At 41.4% G+C, this 23,944-nt stretch overlaps 1 protein-coding gene across 2 annotated transcripts in view; it reads right to left on the bottom strand.

Moving 5' to 3' along the window:
- The window catches only part of atg7 (ATG7 autophagy related 7 homolog (S. cerevisiae)), a 184,153-nt gene that overhangs the window by 103,874 nt on the left and 56,335 nt on the right, over window positions 1-23,944 (bottom strand). The gene's annotated exons all lie outside the window — the stretch shown is intronic.

Below are 23,944 nucleotides of genomic sequence, written 5' to 3'. Positions count from 1 at the left end.
ACACATCCTGCACAGTTGCAGTGTAATTCTTAAACTTTGTATTAAGATATTTCAGGGATGCCTAGAAAAGTTCAAGAATTCAAGATGGTGAGGTTGGGAAAGAGACTATGGAAACTGACCCTGGAAAGTAATTTTATCTACAAAATCTACAACTAAATCCACAAGCAAGAGGGAAATTGACAAATGCTAAATGCAGGCACAAATCAGGGTGTCAACTTAAAGTGATTTATTCATTTTTCGTCCCTACTGGAAGGTTTGTAATAGAAAGAAAAGACTTGCTCTATACAAGGCTTACCAAATTTGGCTTATACTACAATGTGTACACTGTGATTATCAAACATGTTTGGATATTCTTTAGAATGTCTCAACATGCTTGATAATCAAAGGTTAAGCACTGCACTGTCAGCCAAATGTGCTGGACAATTAGCACCTATCTGGAATCAGCAACTAGACGAATGGCTAGTCAAGCATCCCCTTTGACTTTCTACCATCAGGCTGGAGACTTCAATGCATAAAGATGAGAACAGTCAAGATGGGAAACAGTTTCTTCCCTCAGGCCATCAGGCTTCTGAACTCCCTGCTGCATCATATTAGCATTGTCACCAGATAATTCGCACTGTACCTGACAATACTTAATTTATGCACTTTGATTATCCACGCACAATACATTTGTAGATTTAATTCTTACTTCCCTACGTTTTTGTGTGTTATAAGTGTGTTATAAGTGTGTTACGTGTACTACTGTGCTTGACACCCTGGTCTGGAGAAACATCAATGTGTAAACATGTCTATAGTTAAGTGACAATAAACTTGAGTTGATCCATTTGTGCAATTATTTTTGAAGAATAAATTCCAGTTAAAACATCAAGAAGAAATCCATGCACTTTCTCGTTGGTACTTAAAGACTTACCAGGTGCACTGTACCATTCTGTGTGTGTTGCCCTGTATGGTCAAATTTACAGGCCTGATTGAACTACTCACAATGGTGAAACAATGGGTAATTGCCACAGCTATGTTGTGAAAATAACAAAAAATGTGCACTCGCATTCTAAGAGGAATGCCAAGGTGCAGCCAGTGATTCAGTGCAGCTGTGCTCCGGTTTCCAGGTGGACATGGAGTTCAGTGATCTAATACCAACTCTTCGCTATTCATGGAGACAACTTGCCTCCTGATTCTGTAAGAGGCTGAAAGGGATTTAAATGGTAGAGCAGGCCGTGATTGATCCAAGTAGCAAATTTTCAGAATCAGGTTGAATATCACCGGCATACGTTGTGAAATTTGTTAACTTTGCGGCAGCAGTACAATGTAATACATGATAACATAGAAGAAAAAACTCTAAATTACAGTAAGTATATATGCATACTAAGTAGTTAAATAAGTAGTGCAAAAAACAAATTAAAAAGTAGTGAGGTTTCATTCATGGGTTCAATGTTCATTCAGAAATCGGACGGCAGAGGGGGAAGAGGCTGCTTCTGAATCACTGAATGTGTGCCTTCAGGCTCCTGTACCACCTTCCTGATGGTAACAGTGAGAAGAGGGCATGACCTAGGTGGTGAGGATGCCACCTGTCTGAGGCACTGCTCCTTGAAGATGTCTTGGATACTACAGAAGCTAGTACCAATGATGGAGCTGACTACTATCTAACAACTCTCTTTAAATTTTAAACAACTAGTTAGGCCCTGCAATGGCATATTAATTTAAGAAAAGCCTTATCAGGAGATTTCACCAAGAACCTTCATCAGGACTCAACATGTCAACAGTTTATTCCTCTCCATAGAGGCTGCTTGACCTGCTGAGTTCTTCCAGCATTTTGCACTGTTGCTCTGGATTTCCAGAATCTGCAGAATCTTGTGTGCTTTAAAACCTTCATGATTTAAAAAAAAATCTTTCTATTGGCTTGTTGATTAAGAATGGACTTCTTAACTTCCTCACATTTGAGCACAAAAGTGTACAGAGGCAGTGAGGTTCTTTCGAGTACTGGGCCAAACATTTCACATTTCAGCTAGATCCATACATATGTGCTTTCAAAATGCCTGGACAATTTCCAAGTGGACACGACAGTTCAACTTTTCACTCAGCTAAGTGCTGCAAGCCTTTTGCCCTGTGCTGGGAGACTTCTCAGAGAGCAACAGGTCAGCTCGAACTTCTGCACACGTCCTAACTGATTTAATTAAGATAAACATGAGAGAATGATTGAAGTATGTGTGTGCAGGCACAGATGTGCTTCAGCTTTTTAACTTGGGTCATTCAGAAACATTCAGTTTAAAAGGCAGGCTTAATAGCATTATGTGGGGCCCACTGTCAACAATACCATCCTTGTCCATACAGGTGGATGCTTGCACTGAAAGAGACCTGTGGCATGCTGAAAAGGAACAGCGTGGCCGGGGTAGAGAAGACTGCAAGAGATCTACCTCTTGCAAAGGTATAAACAGTACGGGTTGAGTACTCCTTATCTGAAATGCTTATGTTACAAATTCTGATTTTTTGTTCAGATTTTGTGATATATAATAAGACAGCTTGGGATCACCATCATTTACTACTCTGGATTTATGTGCCATCAGTAAGCAGCCTTTGCCTTACACTTGTTCATTACAGTGTACTTAACAGTAAAAATGTATTACACACCATTAAAACAATGAAAATATATTTTGTTCAGGGTAACTCAGCAGTTTCGGGAGAATACCTGAATCGGTGGCTGAACAACAAACAACAGCAGGCCTTCAGTCTTCACCTACGATGCCACGTTTTGATTAAAAGGTTACAGTGCACTGGATTTACATTTTAACTTTTATTAGGTTAATGTAAGGTATAAAAACAATCAGCATTATAGACCGGTTCTGGTGTTAGATTTTCATCAGGGACGATCTTGGCAAAATCATCAGTTAATTTCTCTGCAGCTTCATGATCACCAGATCACCCCAAATCTTTAAAAAATTAAAGATTTTAAGAAAATATTTTGAGTTAAATTTCTGGAACCAGCCTGCTGAGTATTCATAATTACTTTCAATTTTCAGTTTGTCATGATAGTTTCACGTTAAGTGGTATGTGCTCACTCTGACGCTGATGAATCAATTCTTTCAATGCATGTTGAGATCCTCATTTCTCACTTTATGGAGTGTTTTTCTAGTTTTCATTAATTCCTGTTCATTACATGTGTGGGTCACTTCTCAGAACTGTCTGTGCTGCGCAGAGGCAGGTACATTCCGCAGCTGGTCTCTGCTCAACCTGTACTTGTATTAGCATGTGATCTAGAAAACCAAAGGCTTACAGCAAGTGTTTCCAGCACTCAACCCCCTCGCTCGGCTCAGTGTACTGCCAGGGTTTTAAACAACTGCCATGCAAGTTGATGAATCAAACTTTCACAAAGTTCTTTCACAACTTAAAAAGTTTCAACTCCTAAAATGGTGTACTAGCTGTATTAAGAATTACTGAGGAATGGGCTGTGTAGCTTATTGCGTAATCAAATAAAAACTTTTATCTCCAGTAAATCAATGGAATCAAATTTTAGGAGTGAAGTAGACATTGCCACGTAATGTACACTGACAGGAAATAAATTTCTTGAAAGATGACCTAACACTTATTATAACACCCCATTCCAAACCACTTTGCCAGCATTACAGGCATGTTTTCGCACTGCCATACTCTAAATCACCCTTACCAAAAAACAATAAAAATATACAAAAAAAAAACACCCTCAAATCATAAACATTAAAAAGTCTGCAGATGCTAGAAATCCAAAGCAACGCACACAAAACGGTGCCGGAACTCAGCAGGTCAGACATGGAAATATGGAAATGAAAAAGGTAGTCGACGTTTCAGGCCGAGGACCCTTCTTCAGGTTGGGATCTACTGTGTAGTTAGAAGCTATTGTGAGTCTGCAAGAAAATGAATCGCAGGATAATGTATGATGACATTTATGTACAGTACTTTGATAAAAAAAATATTTTAATTTTGAACATAAAGGAACGCCAGCAGAGCAGAGCAAGCATTTCCTCAACAGAAACAAATTACCATGTTAACAAAGGGTAATTGTAGATGACGATATGTAACTCAGTCAGCTACGGTCAAGTGATGAACTGCAGCTGCTGCTGACTCTTGTTTGCTCAGAAGGGTGCAAGCAGACATTTGGGGAATTTTTGCAAGAAATTTGGATTGCGGACAAAATTAATTTGAAAAGGTTTTCAATTACATTCAGAGCTATCATTCTGTGAGCTGTATTAAGAATTTGCAGATGGCTAGAGGCAAGATATCAACCAAAATATAGTAATTGGAGGCCTGTTTGAAAAGGTTTGTTGCTCCATCAGCTTGCTTTTTGCCCCAGATTTCAGCATCTGCAGTCTCTTTTGTCTCCTTAACAGAGGAGGATTTGAATATCTTTGCCCTGCTCCATACAACAGATGGTGCCAGCACTTGAGAATATTCGAAATAGGTGCACTGGACAATGAATCTTACTTTGTAAGATAATGGTGAAACCAAGTCCACTTTCCAGTACTATCCTTATTTCCTTCAATTCTCTCAGTACACAAAAAACGAGCAATGTCTGTCTTAAGTACAACAGATAATTCTTTATCCTTTTCTGTACATGGACCTGTGTCCATTTATTGCCCATCACTATATACTCTGCAAACTGAGTACCCATTTTAGCCAGCAATTTAGAACTGTATCAGTGGTTCTCCAATCAACCATCAGCCAGAATGTTTCTGTCTTGAAGGATTTGAGTGAACCAGGTTTCCTTTTACAGCAATCTCAGTAGATACGCTGCTTACTGCGCTGCTATTAAGAACAGCAAGCACCCCTGCCAACTCAGAAAGCCCAGTGCCTTTGTCAAAACTGGAGACCAACCACAGCCTCAGCCCAGATCACCAGCAGGCTTGCCCGCCACCGGGTCTGACCGGCAACTGGAAGTTGATCTTGGCAAGCAACTTAAGTTCCCTGACTTCATCGCATCATCAGTACTGAGGCCTGACATATACACTCTGTCAGATGCCTCAAAGCGGGTCCTTATGGTGGAACTCAGAGAATTGGGAAGACTGGATTGAGGTGGTGTTAGAGCGTAATAAAGCCAAATACCAGAAGCTGGTAGAGCAGTGTCAGAGACAGGGATGGAGGGCACGATGAGGTGGGTTGTAGAGGTTTTTCTGGCTGCTCACTCTGCAGGGCCTACTCTCTCCTTGGCATTATGGGGGCCTGCAGAGAAAAGAGCTATCACAGCTGTCACAGAAGCTGCTGAGTGACCCTTCAGATGGCCATGGATCAAGAGGTGTGGCCCGGTGACCCATGCTGCTGGGACGCAGAATGGGGCCTGATCACCTCCCTGGCTGGGACACCAGGACTAGGATGTCTGATGTTGAAAGACCAGAAACACTTAATGACCCCAGGTTACTTCACTGATGTGTCTCGGTGCACAACAGTCCCATCGACCTGCACCCAGACCAGCTCTCAATATCAGTGGATGAGTTCTCACGAACGGGAGCACTAATGGAACCAGCGTGAACAGAGGTCATTGTACTGAAAGAATTGCACGGCCGGCAGTGCTGGGAATCTGGCACCATCTCCTGTCCTTCCCCGTGCGGCCTTGTGCTCTGGTAGGAAGCTTCTGTAGACCCAGCAAAACGAACAACTGCTCAGCTCGCTGTGGAGAGGCTGTCTGTGAAGGCCGGTGTCGGATGAGGTGCTGCCGGTGGCGTGGCTGTTCATTGCCGAGATCTGGGGCTCAGGACGGCGTCCCCACTGGCTTGGGGAGTGCAGCTTCTGCTCCATGTCTTCCGTCACTGCCTGATGGAAATCGTTGTCCCTTTATCTTTTCGTTTGGCTGCACAGCCTACAGGATTCTCCACAAAACCAACACTACCAGCCAGTGATCGGCACTGACCTCACTGCCACTGAGAAGTCTTGCAGTTACTGCATTGGCCAGCGTGTGGCCCCCGATCCCAACAGCTCAGCGCTCACCCGGCCCTGCCTAACACCAGCCTCCCCACAATAACCTGTGGGACAATTCATTGCTGGGGAATGACCCGCTGAGGAGAAAAGCCTCAGGCTGCTCTCTGTCAGGAATGCAGAAAATCATTCAGCTTCCTGACACAGCAACGTGCATATTTATTAGGTATAGGTGCCAAGGTACGTACCTGTGAGAGACTGGACTAGAGAACCAGGAGTCAAAGACCACCACAGCACGGAAACTGGCCCCTCAGCCCACCTAGTCCTGGTCTGTTGCGTAGTCTCATCCACCTGCACCAAGACCATAGCCCTCTCATCCACATACTTATCTAAACTTCTCTTAGATGTTACAAATAAAATCGTGTCTACCACTTTCGCTGGCAGCTCGTTCCACACTTGCACCACCTCTGAGTGAATAAATTGTCCCCCAGATTCCACTTCAATATTTCACCTTTCATTCTAAACTATGACCTCCAGTTCTAGTCTTACCCAACCTGAGGGGAAAAAATCCAGTGTGCATTCACACCATCTATACCTTTCACAATTTTGGATACCTCTAAGATCTCTCCTCATTCTCCTACTCTCTAGGGAATAAAGTCCTAACCTATTCAATCGTTCCCTCTAACTCAGGTCTTGAAATTTTTGTAAATCATTCTTGAAAATATTCTCTGTCCATTCTCAAGCTCATCGATATCTTTCCTGTAGGTAGGTGGTCACAACTGCACACAATACTCCAAATCTGGACCCACCAATGTAACATACAACTTCAACATAACACCCAACTGCTGTACTCATTGCCCTGAAATTATGAAGACCAATGTGCCTAGACCTCTCTTTACCACTCTACTTAGTCATGGTGACACTTTCAGGGAAGTAGGGACCTGTTTTTCCAGGTTCCTTGCTCTTCCACACACTTCCGTGGAAGTCTAACCCTTGGTTGGTCCTTTCAAACCTCAGTGTTGAGCTTTAGGAGGTCAACTAGTGTATGACTTACAACAATTGTTCACGATAACAAACCAGTGTTTTGCAGGGGTATACAAAGCAAGGTTCTAATGTACCTTCAAGCTATCAGCTTTCAAGTCCAGGCTGTACGAACTCCTTGAATTTAACTACACCAGCTGCTGTGATCAGATTCAGGTTTGAGCCTCCAGTCCTAGTTTCAAGATAATAGGTCAGTAACCCAAGTATACATGAGGTGAGGCGTGTACTCTGTAATGTCAATGCACGCAGAGCAGCGGGACCAGACGGCGTACCGGGATGGGTCCTCAGAGGCTGCGCTGACCAGCTGGCGAAAGCTCTAATGGGTATTTACAACCTTTCGCTATCCCGGGTTATGTCATGCCAGCAACTGTCATACAACCCCCAAGGTGTTGGCGGCAACATGCCTTAATGACTATAGACGGGTGTCACTCACTCCCATAGTTGCCATGGCCTTGGAAAGATTGGTCATGTCTCATGTTAAGGACGTAATCCCAGTTACCTTGGACCAGCAGCAGTTTGCCTATGAAAGGAACAGATCAACTGAAGATGCCATTTCTATCACCCTTCATACTGTCTTGGAACACCTGAAGCACAAAGGCACTGATTTAAGGATGCTTTCATTGATTACAGCCTGGCCATTGACACAATAATACGGAACAAGCTGACAGTCAAGCTCCACAAACTAGGCCTTGGCACATCAATGCGCAACTGGATCTACAACTTCCTCACTAATTGTACCCAGATGGTGAAACTAGGCTGGTACAGATCAAGACCCCCTCAACCCCCAAACCTAACTACTGGTGTCCTGCAAGGGTACGTACCAAGCCCACTTCTCTACTCTCTCTTCACCTATGACTGCACTCCTGCTCGTGCCACAAACTCAATCATCAAATCTGCAGATGACACAACTGTGATTGGCCTAATCACTAACAATAACAAATCTAGTGATTGGCCTAGTCCAGGGGTCAGCAACCTTTGCCACTGAAAGAGCCACTTGGACCCGTTTCCCACAGAAAAGAAAACACTGGGAGCCACAAAACTCGTTTGACATTTAAAATGAAATAACACTGCATACAACGTTTTTTTTTTGCCTTTATGCTATGTATAAACAAACTATAATGTGTTGCATTTATGAAATTGATGAACTCCTGCAGAGAAAATGAAATTACATTTCTGCATGCAACAAAAACATTTTGAACTCCGAAAAAAAGACGTTGGGTTGAAGGTTACTTTTAAGTAAAATACTCAATGTCTATTTGAGTCCTTCTTGTATTTATGAAAAACGCTGAACTTAAATTTTCCGCCAGCAGCAAACCAAAAATAACGTCAGCCAGCTGTCAACCTGAAAAATGAAAGGACTATGAATATACGTAAAATAATAGGCAATTAAAATATTTATCATACTTGGTTAATGGGATTTCTGCTCCTGGACCTCAGCGCACAGCATCTGCACATCAGGGCTGTATGACGTCACCTTCATCTTTACACAGGATCGCAAGCTGTCATCTGTGAGGTGTGCGCGATGTTTGTTTTTAATAAAGTTCATGTTGGAGAACACCTGCTCACATACATATGTGGATCCAAAAATCGACAGGACTCCAAGCGCATACTTTTTAATGTTTACATAAATGTCGGGGATAGCATTCCATGTTTCGAACACCAGTTTGTCCGGTTTTGGGAGGTTTTCAATATCACTCCATTTGTGATTCTGAGCAAGAACGGCCTTCTGACGGGCAACATCTTCAAGGTCTGCTGTCAAGCGTCTAAACTTGGACACCCATATGTCTTTGTCGGCTATGTCGGCCAGTTCCATCTCAAGATCAGGTTTACTCACACCTGCCAATGCAGTCGTATTCAGTAGGGAAGGATCAATGCTTAGGGGAGTGACCGGGAAGGATAATGTGTTTTTTTCCTCTCTGAACTCACAGAAGTGTTTCCCAAACGATGTTTGCATTGCGATGATTGCAGAATGTAAATACTCCGAATTTATCATGTCGTGACCTTGTTTGAACTCTCTCAAATTGGGGAAGTGAGACAAAGTGCCTTTCTGTAAATCTCTGGCAAGCACTGTCAACTTGCGCTCGAATGCCAAAACATCCTCCAACATTTGTAGGGCTGTACGTCCTTTCCCCTGAAGAGCTGTGTTCAGCGTGTTCAGGTGCGCTGTCATGTCTACCATGAAGTGTAGCTTTTCCAGCCACTCTGGCTGTTCCAGCTCAGGAAAGGTGAGCCCTTTGCTGCCCAGGAAAGTTTTCACTTCTTCCAGACACGCGACAAAGCGTTTCAGCACCTCCCCTCTGGACAGCCACCGGACTTTGTTGTGCAGCAGGAGATCAGAATATGCGCTTTCCAGCTCGTCCAGTAACAAACGGAATTGACGGTGATTTAAACTTTTTGCCATTATTTTATTGACAGTCTGAATGACAACATCCATTACTTCTGTGCATTCTGGAGGAAATGTTTGAGCGCACAGTGCCTCTTGGTGCAAGATGCAGTGAAAAGTCAGCAGCTTTCTGTCCAGCGACTTCTGCAGTAAAGCCACAAATCCCTTGTGCGTTCCCGTCATATTCGGTGCCCCATCAGTAGCTACTGACACCAGGCGCGTGGTCTTTATTACTTTGGCTCTTAAACAATTCAAGACAGCCTCACAGATGTCCTCCCCCCGTGTTTGGTCTTTTAGAGGTATCAACTCAATCAGTTCTTCCTGTGGCCCGGCAGAGTTTACATACCGGCAGAACAGCGCTATTTGTTCAATATCACCTTTGTCTTTAGACTCGTCACAGGCAATCGAGTAGGCCACAGCTGAATGATGTCTTTAATTTGCTGTCTTGTGATGTCTTCTGCCATTTTTATGGTTCTGTCTTTGACAGTCTTTGCAGAGAGGGGCATATCCCTGATTTTCTGCACAATTTCACTCTTGTTTTTAAAGTCCATGAATAGATGTTCTGAAATCTTAATGAAAGATTCTTTTATGTATTCACCATCTGTAAACTGCTTCCCGTGCCTGACTATTTCCTGAGCGGCAATATAACTAGCGTATGTCATTGGTTTTCCAGACTTCATCCATTTCTTGAAATGATTTTTGCTCAGATCAACCTTCCGCATCAGTTCCGAAACGGATTTTTTTCTCTCATCTCCATCCGGATATTTTTGAGCAAAGGCTGCGTGTTTATTCTGGAAATGCCTTGCGACATTTGACTTTTTGTTGTTTGCTAGTTTCTCATTGCATATTAAGCATACCGGTAAACCAGTCTCGTCAACAGTGAAAGCAAATGAATCTGTCCACGTATCATTAAACGTTCTGTTTTCTTCAGTCACTTTTCTTTTTTTAGAATTCTCCATAGTTGGACTACCTTGGATCGAAAAATTAAAGAAATCGCGCACTGACGGGTGTCAGGTATTGGCAGTGGTGACGTATATTAATAGTGATAAAAACACGTTGTAGTGGTGTGCTCACGCAGTCAGTAAACTGCAGCCGAATAACTTTATTCAAACTAAACAGCCTTGCTTTTAAGCCTCCCTCAACCCGGCCCTCATGGGCGCAGATGCTGCAAAAGACACGTACTCACAAACCCCCGTAGGCTATCTCCCTTAGCCTGAACGCTGGCTAATTGTGAGCCGGTTCCAATGTGCCAGGAAATGGGGTCACCACAACGTCTTATTTAGATTGTACAAGATCACCATAATCTTCAAATTTAGAATTACATTTCAAAAACTAACAAACTAACATAAAATACATTTTAATTAAATACTGACCAATTATTTCCCAAAGCCACAGGGAGCCGCAGCACAGAGGTGAAAGAGCCACATGCGGCTCCGGAGCCGCGGGTTGCCAACCCCCAGCCTAGTCACTAACAATAACAGAGGAGGTGCTGAAATTGTCCAATTGCTGCAGGAACCACAACCTATCACTCAACATCAAGAAGACAAAAGGAGTGATAATTGACTTCAGGAAGACAAGAAATACCCAACAAGCCCCACTATTCATGATGGTGAGGTAGTGGAGAGGGTCTCCAATTTCAGGTTCTTAGGGATGAACATCATCAAAGAGCTCTCTTGGTCCACCAACACAACCTTGCTAGCAGGGAAGGTGCAAAAGTGACTATACTACCTGAGGTGCTTAAGGAGAGCTAATCTGCCACCCCAATTGCTGGCCAAATTTCATCAATGTGTGATAGAGAGCGCTCTGACATATTGAATGACAGTGTGTTACTCTAGCTGCAGCAAGACAAATTGCAAAGCACTCAAACGGGTGATTGGGATGGCTCAGCACATCACTGGGACTCAACTCTTGGGCCCGGAGGCGATCTACAACTCTCGATGCCTATGGCGCTCTCGTAACAACATTAAAGACCCATCCCATCCTGGACACTGTCTGTTCAATCTCCTGCCATCTGGTAGGAGATACAGAAACATCTTTGACAAGATAGTAAAACTGAAAACCAGCTTCTTTCCAAGGGCTGTTGTGAAGCTGAATAATTCCACACCCCAGTTTGCTAGTGGCCTTTGAGTGTTACAAACTATCAAAGTCATTTGCATATAAATACAAGAAATTTATTTATATATTTTTTAAATTAAGCTGTACCACGTGTATTGTAGATATCTGTTCTGCGTGGATTGAAGTAGCATCACAAGCTTGTAGTCTTGAGCAATGACAACAAGGTCAACAAGGTTTGTTCTATTCTAAACGCCATGCTACAGTACTCCTTGTTCAACAGCCCCCTGGGGTAATGAATTCTTTGAGTTAAAGAAATTTCTCATCAAGGCATCTCAAATTCTCAAATTCCATTTTGGAGAAATGCCATCCCACCATCAACCCTCAATAATTTGATGCACTTCAACCAGATCATCCATTGATGTCGACTGTAAGTTGCTAAGATGCAAGTGCAGATCTCTGCAGTATCCCACTTGTCAATGCAGGAGTCCATTTATTTCCTCACTGTTTTTGGTTAGTCATCTCAGCCTCGATCAGTGACCAATTTTACCCAACATTAAGCTGCAACTTTGTCTCACAACCACTAATATTGCACCGCATCAAAAATTCAGATATACTTATAATTTCCAATAATTTTCTCTTCAGTTACTTGCTAGTTAGAAACTCACAAACACTGTGTTACAGTTTTCTTTAATAGATCCACATTGACTTTTCCCTAACAACCTTTTGATTTTCTAGGTATGTATGGTAGAAGATGTTACCATATTTAAGCCCCGATTGAGTCATAACCTTTTAGCTTGAAAAAGATAGAAGATTGGCTGACTGGTGAGAGAAAAATAGTGAGAATAAAGGGGAATTTTTCTGGTTGCCACAGTGTCTGGTGCTGGGACCACTTCTTTTCACGTTATATATCAAAGATGGATGAAGGAATTGATGGTTTTGTGGCCAAGTTTGTGTACGATATGAAGATAGGTGGAGGGCCAGATAGTGTTGAGGAAGCAGGGTGTCTAGGAGAATAGGCAAAGAAGTGGCAGATGGAATATAGTTTAGGGGCGTGCATGGTCATACACTTTGGTAGAAGGAATAAAGGCATGGACTCTTTTCTAAATGGGGAGAAGATTCCAACATCAGTGGTGCAAAGGGACTTGCGAGTCTTCATGAAGGATTCCCTAAAGGTTAACTTGCAGATTGAGTTGATGGTAAGGAAGGCACATGCAATATTAGCATTCATTTCGAGAGGACTAGAACATAAAAACAATGATTTTACGCTGAGGCTCTATAAGGCATTGGTCAGATTGTACTCTGCGTATTGAGAGCAGATTTGGGCCCCTTATCTAAAAAATACATGCTGGCACTGGAAGGGATCCAGAGGAGGTTCAACAAGAAATGAAAGGGTTAACTTATGAGTAAAGTTTGATGGCTCTGGACCTGTACCTACTGGAGTTTAGAAGAATGAGGGGGAATCTCTTTGAAACCTATTGACTACAGTGAGGCCTAGAAAGGGTGGATGTTGACATGATATTTCCTATAGTGGGGGAGTCTAAGACCAGAGGACACAGACTTAGAATAGAGGGACGTCCATTTAGAACAGAGGTGAGGAGGTATTTCTTTAGTCAGAGGGTAATGGATCTGTGAAATTCATTGCCACAGATAGCTATGGAGGCCAAGTTATTGGATATATTTAAAGTGGAGGTTGACAGATGCCTGCTTAATCAGGACTTCAAAGATTATGAGGAGAAGATGGGAGAAGGGGATGGAGGGGGAAATAAATCAGCCATGATGGAATGACAAAGGACACTTGATGGGCCAAATGGCCTAATTCTGCCCCTATGCATTATGGTTTAATGGGCTTAAATCTACATGATAGGTTCTGATAATTCCACGTTTCCTGACACATAGGAGGCAGTTCCTGTCCATCAAGACGACACTGGTTCAGAGGGCAATTCTTTTCACCTCTTACCCGCTCGCGATAACCTACTCTCCCTGGCATCTCTTCAACTCTCCCACATTCCACCACTCACCTACAGAGTAGGAGCGTTTCACAGTGGCAAAGTGAAGTCTTTGAGAAGAAATTGGAGTACTCCAGGGAAATCCACCTGGTGACAGAGAAGACATGTAGATTCCACATAGGCAGCACCGAGATCGGCATTGAACTCGGATTGCTGAAGCAGCGAAGAAGAAGCACGAGTAACTACCACTGCGTCATATCAAAATGCAATTAGTTATATTTAAACAATGCACATTAACCACAGATTTACTTAAATATTCATGCCTAGATGTTATTTATAATTTTACATCATACATTGCATGGCAGTGGTTTGAACTGAATTGAATGACTTTATTACTTCCATCCTTCATATACATGAGTAAAAATTTTTACATTATGCCTCTGTCTAAATGTGCAATGTGCAATTGCAGTAATTTATAATAAATAGTATGTACAACAGGATTGTGAATGTAACATAGAAATACAATTGTGTCAGCGTGAGTTAACCAGTCTGATGGCCTGGTGGAAGAAGCTGTCCCAGAGCCTGTTGGTCCTGGCTTTTATGCTGTGATACTGTTTCCTGGATGGTAGCAGCTCGAACAGTTTGTGGTTGGGGGGACTCGAGTCCCCAATGATCCTTCAGGCCCTTTTTACACACCTGTCATTGTAAATGCCCTGAGCAGTAGGAAATTCACATCTACAGATGCGCTGGGCTGTCCGCACCACTCTCTGCAGAGTCCTGTGATTGAGGGAAGTACAGTTCCTGTACCAGGCAGCGATGCAGCCAGTCAGGATGCTCTCAATCATTCTCCTGTAGAAAGTTCATAGAATTTGGGGGGCCTTACCAAACTTCTTCAACCGTCTGAGGTGAAAGAGGAGCCATTGTGCCTTTTTCACCACACAGCTGGTATGTACAGACCACATGAGATCCTCAGTGATGTTTATGCCAAGGAACTTAAAGCTATTCACCCTCTCAACCCCTGATCCATTGATGCCAATAGGGGTTAGCCTGTCTCCAGTCCTCCTGTAATCCACAACCAGCTCCTTTGTTTTTGCGACATTGAGGGAGAGGTTGTTTTCTTGACACCACTGTGTCAGGGTGATGACTTCTCTGTAGGCTGCCTTATTATTATTTGAGATTAGGCCAATCAGTGTAGTGTCTTCAGCAAATTTAATTAGCAGATTGGGGCTATGGGTGGCGACACAGTCATGAGTTTACAGAGAGTAAAGGAGGGGGCTTAGTGCACAGCCCCGAGGGGCACCTGTGTTGAGGGTCAGAGGGGCAGAGGTGAGGGAGCCCACTCTTACCACCTACTGGTGAGCTGACAGGAAGTCCAGCATCCAGCTACACAAGGCAGGGTGAAGGCCAAAGTCTCTGAGTTTCTTGTCGAGCCTGGAGGGAATTATGGTGTTGAATGCTGATTGGCTGTGCCGGTAGGAGAATTGTAGGAGGTCCAGTGTGGGTGGTAGCACACTGCAGATTTAGTCCTTGACCAGGCTTTCAAAGCATTTGCTTATTATTGAGGTGAGTGTGACAGGACACCAGTCGTTCAGATATGTTACCTTGGTCTTTTCAGGTACAGGGACAATGGTGGATGTTTTGAAGGAGGAGGGCACTCTACACTGGGAGATGGAGAGATTAAAAATTATATTTTTATAATCATATTTCATTAGGAGTTTGAGAAGATTTGGTACGTCATCAACGACACTTGCAGATTTCTACAGATGAACTGTGGAGAGCATTCTAACTGGCTGCATCACCTTCTGATTTGCGGGTGGTGCTACTGCACAGGATTGAAATAAGCTGCAGAGAGTTGTAAACTAAAGTCATCTCCATCATGGGCACTAATCTCTGCAGTATCCAGGACACTGTCAAGGAGTGATGCCTTAAAAAGGCAGCGTCCATCATTAAAGAGGTCCAGAAGCCTGAAGACACACACTCAACGATTTAGGAACAGCTTCTTCCCTTCTGCCATCCGATTTTTGAAGGGACTTTGAACCCATGAACACTACCTCACTACTTTATAAATTTTTATTTTTGCACATTCTTTAATTTATCCATATATATATATATATATATATATATACACACACACACACACACACACAATTACTGTAATTCACAGTTTTTTTGCTATTATTTTGTATTGCATTGTACAGTTTTTGCAAAGACAACACATTTCATGACATATGCAAGTAATATTAAACATGATTCTGACAACCATTTCACGAAGGTAAATGAAGCAGTCAGGCTCAAATGCATTATATTCAGCACATACATCGGAACAGAATGGTCCACATTTCAGGTATTGTCCAATTATTATTCTTACTAGCTGCCACGGTGTACCACAAAAGGAGAGAGATTGAAGGACCAAGTCCTTAACTGCAAACAACAGTAGCTGTGAATGATCTGCCCTCAGTCCAGTTTTAGGAGCAATGGAAGTGTCAGGAAGATTACTCAAACTGGCCAAGTAATCATTATTAGCAGAATGCACAAAGTACTCAGTAGCTCAGGTGGGAAAGAAAAACAGTAAGCATTTCCAGCCTAGGTCCCTTCAGTAGTTATTTCTGATTGATGATATTCAAGAAATCATATTGGCTGGCCAGAGTGCTATGTTTTAGTTTTTCTTGAATGGGGGAAAGACAAGGCATGCTTATAGATTGTAAACAGGCAACTGGGATTAGCTCAGGAAGGCTTGGTCAGCAAGGAGAAGTTGTCCAAGGGCCGGTTTCTGTGCAGTGTAACTCTGACCTTGCGCTCATTATGGTCGGGAAGAAATTGTTTATTGAAAAAGGATTAACTGGTATAATGCTGTTCATTAGAGCCAGCACAGATTTAGTGAGCTGGATAACTTCTTTTGGTGGTGCTGGGCTCAATGGTGCTAACTGCAAAGACATAACATCTGGAGGAAGTCAGCAAGACCATCAGAAAATGAAATGGGTAAAGATTTCTCCTTGGGTGAATCTGCTCAAAAGAAGTGCATAGCACATATTCTTCTGAAAGTCAGTTCCTCTGTAGTCAATACTGTACAATATACAGAAGCTATAATACACTTACTGGCCACTTTATAACGTACACCTGCTCATTAATGCAAATATCCAATCAGACAATCATGTGGCAGCAACTCAATGCATAAAAGCATGCAGACACGGTCAAGAGATTCAGTTGTTGTTTAGACCAAACATCAGAATGGGGAAGAAATATGATCAAAGAGACATTGACTGTGGAATGATTGTTGGTGCCAGACGGGGTGGTTTGAGTATCTCAGAAACTGCTGATCTCCTGGGATTTTCATGCACAATAATCTCCAGAGTTTTCACAGAATGGTACCAAAAAAAATGCAGAGAGCAGCAATTCTGTGGCCAAAAACACCTTGCTAATGAGAGAGGTCAAAGGAGAATGGCCAGACTCGTTCAAGCTGACCAGAAAATAGATAGGTAGATAATTTATTGATCCCAAAGGAAATTACAGTGTGACAGTAGCATCACAAGTGCGCAGATATACAAATAAGTAGTAGAGAAGTAAGGAAGAATAAAAAGTAAGTTACCTCAAACAGTCCAACAGGAGAGGGTCATCACTTCCCTGGCTATAGGTTGACAGCAGAAGGCGAAAGTAACTTGAATAATCACACGTTACAAGAGTGGTGTACGGGAGAGTACCTCTGAATGCACAACACATCAAACCATGAAGTGGATGGCTACAGCAGCAGAAGACCATGATATATACTCAGTGGCTACTTTATATAGTGCACGAGGTATCGAATAAAGTGACCACCGTGTGTACGTGACTGAGGATGCATTTCTACTGCTAAATCTCTTGGTTAGATAACGTTCAAATCTTCAACAATATCTTAACCCCTGTGCACTTCAAACCCAGTCTATAAAAATACAGGATAGGATCTTACATACTATGCCTACAGCTTGCTATTCGGAATAAACTGTGCTCACCTCTAGAACTCCTCTAGAAACAGGAATAGTCTTATATCTCACATTGAGCAAATTCAATCAGACTTCATGCCTCAACATACAAAATGCTGGAGGAATTCAGCAGGTTAGGCAGCATATACGGAAAGGAATAAGCAGCTGACGTTTTGGGCCAAGACCCTTCATTAGTACTGAGAAAAAGGGGGAAGAAGCCAGAATAAGAAGGTGGGGGGAGGGGAAGGATCACAAGCTAGGAAGTACGAAACATTGAAAGTTTATTCCTCTCCATAGATGCTGCCTACTTTGCTGATAGTGTTACTGTAAGTTTTACTATGGATTTCCAGCACCTTAAGAATCCTGTATGCTTATATTTTAACTAAACTTTATTTTACATTCTACATTGTTGGAATGGGGCATCTAGGTCGCGAATGAACTGTGGTATCTATCACGAATCTCCTCACAAATGAGAGGAACAGACGATTTATAGGGAACAAGGATAAGTTATAAAATAAAGGAAGGAAAAATTGGATTAAAAATAGCAAAGGTTTATGGAGAAATAAAATGTCGGTGATTAAATATTAATAGTGATATTGTAAGAGTCAGGATAAACTAGAAAACGATGCTTGGAAAACTGGCGATAGGGGCCTAGTCAGATGCAAAGAGATGGGGCCAAGCTAAATTATTGAGCTCATTAATCACTCAGGACCAAATCCTGCCAACCTTTAATGGGTTGGATCTGGATTAATCAAGACACCTAGGGTCCTGTGGGACTGGCTTGGGCAGAAAAAGTCTATGGAATTGCCATATTTCCTCTCCATACACGCAATGCCAGGCAAAGAGAAGCTCCACTTTCACAGAGCTGGTAGCTCAAAAAGCTCCTTTATTTTTTTTTTGGCAGTGGAAATTTCAGAAATACAAACAAGCTGCGCAAACTCTGGGGCTTGCCAGCGGCAATAAAAAATTATTGAGAGATTTCACCAGTCTGGCAATTATCACAGGCTGAAAAAACACGCCGGGACACAGAGTTAAAGTATCTGGGAAACATCAGCATGAGAGACCTGGTAAACAGTGCAAGCTCTGGAAACGGAGAAGTTAATCTCAAGGCTGATGAGAGTGCAGAAGAAAATAATCCTGCATATTTATTTCTCATGCAAAATGGGAAGCATAATGAAATATGATGCATATTTACGATAATAAGTGACATATATAAAACTACATTTTTTCAAAGGACCAAGCAAGTCATGATATTTGCTCTGTTAACTTAAAATATTTACTGTCCCAATAGTAGCAATAAAATTTACAGAAGAAGTGATGTTCTAGAACAAAAATAGAAATGCTGGAAGACCCCAGCCAAAAGGCAGCATCTGTGGAAAGGGAAACCAATTAATATTTTGGGTCAGACCCATCCAGGAGGTTGCAAAATGCTTACATTTCACTTTTATTGAGCTGTACTCTCATTACCACGCTTGTGCCTCTCAACCCATTCTTTCAAATACCAGTCAATACTCATGTTCCTCATCACCAAACCCATCTACATCTATCTCCATGAAACGTTTGGTCTCATACCTCACTCTTCTCCCTAAGCTTTGTTTTGAAAACTGTAAACATGTAGCTCTTCCTCAAGTTATGATGACGGGTCGCTTACTTCGATTATGGCCTGGTTTTTCTTTCCACATAATTTGCTTGACTGGCTGAGTCCTTTTAAGATTTCTGTTTTGTATCATCTTGCAGAATCTGTGGTTCCATTTGTTTTTCAGAGCACTTCGGTGTTAACTTTCATCCATGATTCTCTAAACACCTCACATTTTTATCAAAGATTAATATCAAACTTAAATTATTTCTTATGAGGGGTGTGTGGTGCATTTTAGTCACAGCGTACCAACCACTTTACGTGCATTTCAGAACATTCATATAGGTCCTTTGAATGACCGTTTAATAACAAAAGAAAAAAAATTGTAAATGCTCCATTAACCCCATACAGACAAAAATAGGATCTTATATAATATCTGACATTTACATTTCTTTGTTGCTGCTTGTCTGTATTTAAACCTGAAAGACTGAAGATGAACAGCATGTACATTCAGCAGAAAGGCTCACGTCATTTTTTTCCATTCAAGGACAAATTTTATTTTTGAAAACAAAAATATACAGAACTTAAGGATAAGACAATTGCTCCAAGTTAACTTGACAGCCCTTGCTTGGAAATCAACTACGTTTTCAACATCAATTATTTTCAGGATGTATAAATAATTGTGAAATTCTGCCACTACGTTTAGAATGCTTAACCTTAAAGACTGCTTAAGATTAAAATCAATTATAATTCATTTTAAAACTTGTTTTATTTAGTCCATGAGATACAGGAGCAGAATTAGGCCATTTGGCCCATCGAGTTTATATCAACAACAACTATCCAACTGTAAAATTTGGCATTGCACGACAAGATTACATTGTACTGGTGAACTGTCGGGAATCTATTTTCCCCAATGTCCTTGTCTTCATTCTTTCTAGCATCCCATCAAAAAGACTGATGCTTTTAAGTTGAGCCCCTGTTAACTCCGAGAAATATAACAGTTCCAATGGCTCAGTTTTGAAGAAAGCCAGGAGAGCTATTCCCAGTGTCTGACAATTGCTTATTCCTCAGACAATGTAATTAAAAGCACCTAATCATAGCACTACTCTTCATAAGAAACTGCTCTTTTCCTACATTCTAACAATGACCTTGTTTCAAAAGTGTTAATTTGGTTGTGGTGCTTCTTGAGACATGTTAAGATGCTGAAGGATGCTGTACGTGCAAGTCACATTACAGTGGACACCATTGCAGGCCTGGACATGTACACAGTTACTGTCCCTGCTTAGTTGTGAGCTATTAAAAACCCAAGTTTCAATAAGGTGCTGGATTGTCCTGGACCGGACCTGAATTGCACAGAAGTTTTATACATTCTAGATATCAAAAGGAGGTGATATAATAGCTGGCTCTTCATTCCAATATAGCACACCTTACAAGAATTCCATCTTGCTTTCACAACTACTAATGGTCTGATTATCCAAATCATTCAGAAGGAAATAGGTTAAATTCTGTCTAGAAAGCATGCAATGCCAAATCGGAATTTGCTTCCAAATGGAAAAAGTTGGATGAAACTTGATTTGGAAACTTGACATGGAAACCCAGGAAAGGCAATCAAAACATGGGAGAGAAAAAAGTTACATGCCTAAGGCAGGAGTCACTACACTGCTTAAAGTGGAAGCACAGTTATGGTAAATCCGGCTGTGCCTCTAAGCAGCCTGAAGTTACTTTAAACGAGAGTGAGCAAGATGTTACTGTGCATCAACCACTCCATTGGCATCTATTACAATGAACACAGATTCACCATGAAAAGTTTGAAAGAAAAATTGTGGATGTAACTACAATTGTTGTAATTTGAGTACATAATTTCCAAATAAATGATTAAAAAACACACATAAAAGAAAAATGGTTAACTAAATAACAAATCTTAATCAATAACTTGACAATTTTTAAAGGTATGACTCTGCTGCCCAATTCACAACTATTTAAAGTACATTTCTAATGCCCCTCTATCCCGTTTACAGTAATGAACAGGGTTTTCTTCAATGATACTTAGAAAACATGGAGCTAACTTTGCCATTCCCTGGTGTTGCGAATTGCCCACTGACTTACAGCAATCCAGCAGCATCACCCTTCGACTTATACATCCCTTGTTCCATCACAACAAGGTCTAATTCACTTATTCGCACACCAAAAATGAAAAGGACTTTTTAGCTTAGATAAGATTTCCCACTTAATGAAGAAGCAAAACAGTCGGAGAAGTGGAAATGAAAAGGAATTCTGTGAAGCGCATTTGGAAACCTGGATAAAATGAAAAGTTAAAAACAATAAAAAAAAATGGAGATTATTCGACTCATCAACCAGTTAAAAGTCATTTCTTAATTGTACTCATTCAGCTTTGGAACCAATTTTTAACCTTTAACCCCAAGTAACACATGAACATATGCTGTGGGTTTACAATGTAGAAGGGATTATTGTAAAGATCAAGCTGGATCTCCCTGAAGACCAGGGTAGAGAGTGCAATGCAATAAACTAATCATACCTGTTGCTCTAGTGGAGGACTAGTCATTCTTAGAGAACAAAGGATCTAAACTGCAACATCAATTAACGATCCCCACTGCGGCTGTCAATTGGTGAAGGTTTAGTAATGCATTGACAGGGCGGCGGGGTCTAGGGAACATTCAATGCATTGTTTGCTAACTAATGGTGGGTTTAGGGGTAGGTAGTGTTTTACCTGCTAAAATTAGCTTGCACTGTTAAAACCAAACAATCCCTCTAAATATGTTTCTCCAGTTTCCTTAATCTGCTACAGCCATCACACTGAATCTTGAGGCAGAAAGTACAACACATTTTAATCTGGGACAGAATGAAGAATGTCACAAGGAAAGAGGGTTTAAACTCTAAGATGTTCTATTGTTGTACTGGAGGCTTTGGTACTGGACAGGAGAGAAATGCTGGAGCTGGAACAGAAGTTTTATCCCCCAGCAGTCACGATGGCATTTGGACTAATATTAACAGAGGATCTCCAGATAAGCTCTTTGCAGGTATTGAGCGTAAATGGCTGTGATAGTCAATACTAGGAGACAAACCTCAAGGGTGCAGTGCTGAAAACGTTCAATTACATTAAACATAATGGAGTCTGGTTGGGACTACAACCAAAGGACATGGCTTAAAGGTGAAAGGTGAGAAGTTTAAGGGGAACATGAGGGGAAATTTCTTTATTCAGAGGATCGTGAAAGTATGAAATGAGCTGCCAGCACGAGTGGTGCATGCGAGCTTATTGTCAACGTTTAAGATAAGTTTGGATAGGTACATGGATAGTAAGGATATGGAGGACTATGGTCCTGGTGCAGGTTGTTGAAGTAGGCAGATTAAATGGTTTTGACACAGACTAGATGGGCTGAAGGGTCTGTTTCTGCACCGTACTTCTCTATAACTCTATATGGCCAAGGCCAATGAATCTATGCTCAGGTACAATTCTACAATCTCAGACCTTCAATCTCAATAAATAGTTGGTTGAGTTCACTCTTACACACCTGGCCCAATGTAAGTTCCACACTCCTATTTCACAGTTTCCACATCATTCTAGCTGTTCAGCGTTATCAGACATGTCATGCAAACATATCACACATATCTCCTTCTCTTGATAAAAAGGCATGGCAGTTAATATTAATGTTAACTTGTCCTTGGATGTCTTTGTCATCCAGTGGTTGGAATAATGAGTGATGTCTCAAAAAGGCAGCATCGATCATTAAGGACCCCCATCACCCAGATTATGCCTTGTTTTCATTGTTATCATTAGGAAGGAGGCGCAGAAGCCTGAAGACACACTCAATGATTCAGGAATAGCTTCTTTCCCTCTGCCATCCAATTTCTGAATAGACAATGAATCCATGAACACTACCTCATTACTTTTTTAATTTCTATTTTTACACTACATATTTAACTATGATATATACACACACATATAAACACACATATTTATTGTAATTCATGTTCTTTTCCTATTATGAATTGCACTGTACTGCTGATACAAAGATACCAAATCCCAAAACATTTACAGGTGATATTAAACCTGATTCTGATTCACTGATTGAATTTCAATTCAATAGCTAGGGAATTCCGATAATTGAAAGTATTTGCAAAAAAAAAAGCACTTATTAGTATCTTTAAAAGAAAATTGGCGCTTAGCTTTCAGAAACACTACAGTGTTGCTGATTACCAACAGCTTAACTCAGCGTCTGAGGAAGCCATTCTGTCACATTGAATTGTTCAATAAACAAAACCAGATGGTCCCCTCAACACCAACCTGGACACCAAACATAAAAAATAACAATTATCCAGTCAAGAGACTGCAGGAACTCAGCAGGCGAAACAGTAGTTGTGGAGGAAGAGGGATGGTCAACGTTTCAGAAAGATAGTCTACATGAGGGATAAGAACGTAGAGAGGAAATAATCTGACCAACTTTGACACGTTCACACACATAGATTTTCTGATTTTGCCAGACTGACTGGGCAATTTCACCACTCTTTCTACTAGCTGTTCCTTGTATGAATCAAATATTATTAATACACACAAAAATTATATCATTCAATCAGGATTTCCATCTTCCAATAAACCAGATTTCAAAGAATTTGACTGACTCCACATAATTTTCAGCTGTGGCAATGCATTATCAAAGGACACGAGCACTGACGACATCTTAACTGAAAACATCAAAGACTTGAGCTTGTACACCAGTCCTGCTTGTTTCAAAGCTGTCCTAAGACAGCTACAATACTGACACCTACCTGACAAAGTGGAACATCCAGCCCATAAAAGCAGGATGAATTCAATCTGGCTCCATCAAATTTCTCTCAAACATCAGCAAAGGGATGGGCGGTGTTATCAACAAGGTGTTCTCACCTGTAGCCTGCTCACCAATGCTCAATTTAGGTTCCACTAAGTCTACTTGAATCCAAACATCATTTCAACTGAGCTCCAAATGTGGACAGCTAAATTCAAGATGTATCTTTGAAGTAATTGTTCTCCCTATCAGTAAGCATTTAAGCAAATAAAATATAATAGACCTCGATACCCATGAGGACTTCTCTGCTGACTGGACTCATACACAGT

This window comes from Hypanus sabinus, chromosome 19 (assembly GCF_030144855.1).
Source record: "Hypanus sabinus isolate sHypSab1 chromosome 19, sHypSab1.hap1, whole genome shotgun sequence".
Lineage (NCBI taxonomy): Eukaryota > Metazoa > Chordata > Chondrichthyes > Myliobatiformes > Dasyatidae > Hypanus > Hypanus sabinus.
This window is presented reverse-complemented; position numbering and strand designations above follow the sequence as displayed.